We start from the raw sequence: 1,478 nt of genomic DNA on the forward strand, positions 1-1,478 counted from the left end.
AGGAAGGCATTGGACTAATGAATGTAGGTCAACTAGAAATACTCATGGTAATCTTTGCCATCAGGAGACTCTGTAAGGGGCCTCTTGCAGGCCCCTATGCCAAATATAGTTCAGTAATTTCCTGACATTGTAAAAGAACTCCTTCCCAGAGAAATTAAAAAACTCAATGCTTTCTATTAGAAATGATACTGCTGTGGATAATAGAACAGCTATAGAAGAGAGAACAAAAATTTAAGGAGAAATCATAAGTGATTATTTTGGCAAACATCTATAAATGACTAAAGATCAGATTAAATATATGAATAATTATCTTGATATTTAAGGTCTGGTAGACACAGGTGCAGATATAACAATACTTTATCAGAATCTTGGCAGCAAAATTGACTTCTTCAGGACATAAATGTCCAGTTTTTAGGGATTGGAATTTTGTCTCAGGTAAAAAAGAGCATGAGATGAGTTGAATGCATAGGGCTAGAAGGACAGAGAGAAACATTAAAACCATCTGTCGCTAACATAGCAATGAACTTGTGGGGGAGTGGTTTGTTACAACAATGGATTATTCAGATTGGGGGGGGGTGTGGAACAATGATCACCAGCTGCCCAAGTACCAAAAAATTATGCTTCCAAAATATCTTGATGTCGATTCCACAGGCAGCACAATCAAGTTGCCCTATGTGTGCCACTCATGACAGAAGCCCTTTTAAGGAATATTCAGATTAACAATCCCCAATCTTAGAAATTAATCTTAGATTAACATGCATTTTTGGGGAAAAATATTAGAAGGTTATATAAAAAGCAGTCACCAACCATTCAGAATGTACAAAAACAGGGTGCAAGCCTATTTCAAAGGCTCCAAGAGCCCTCCCTAACTTTAAAATGGTTAACAGACAAACCAGCATTTGTTAAGCAAAGGCCTTCACCAATAAAAAAACTGCAGGATCAACAAGATGCTTAATATACTGAAAAATTCCAGTCCTTGGAATTCTCTTGTATTTGTTGTTAAAAACATCTGGGAAGTGGAGACGGATAACAGATTTAAGAACCATTAATAAGGTGATTCAGTCAATGGACTCTCTACAATCTGGCATTCATTTGTCTTCTTTGTTGCCTAAAGGATAACATTTTATAGTTACTGACTTAAAAGATTGTTTCTTCAGTATACCTTTACAAGAAAAAGCCATAAAAAATTGCCTTTAGGGAGTTTACCTATAATAATTCTAAGCTTGCTAAAAGATATCAATGGAAGATTCTCACACAGGAAATGTTAAATAGCCCCACCTTGTGCCAATATTTTGTAAGTAAGCCATTGAAAATGATATGTGAGCACATTCTTGAATCTATAGTTTATCATTACATGAATGACATTTTGCTATCTGATTCAAATATAGATACTTTAGAAAGAATGTTTGAAGAAGTAGAGAAAATTTTGCCTTGTTGAGGATTGCAAATTGCTACTGAAAAATGCAAATTTTTTCAAT

The 1,478-nt window shown here is 34.8% G+C and overlaps 1 non-coding gene across 1 annotated transcript; it reads right to left on the reverse strand.

Annotated features, from left to right (window-relative positions):
• Positions 1-569: 569 nt before the first annotated feature.
• Positions 570-703, reverse strand: LOC113456128. The gene has a single exon (XR_003376998.1). It is a non-coding gene; the product is annotated as a U11 spliceosomal RNA (small nuclear RNA).
• Between the last annotated feature and the right edge of the window lie 775 nt (positions 704-1,478).

The sequence above is a fragment of the Microtus ochrogaster genome, chromosome 5 (assembly GCF_000317375.1).
Source record: "Microtus ochrogaster isolate Prairie Vole_2 chromosome 5, MicOch1.0, whole genome shotgun sequence".
Classification (NCBI taxonomy): Eukaryota; Metazoa; Chordata; class Mammalia; order Rodentia; family Cricetidae; genus Microtus; species Microtus ochrogaster.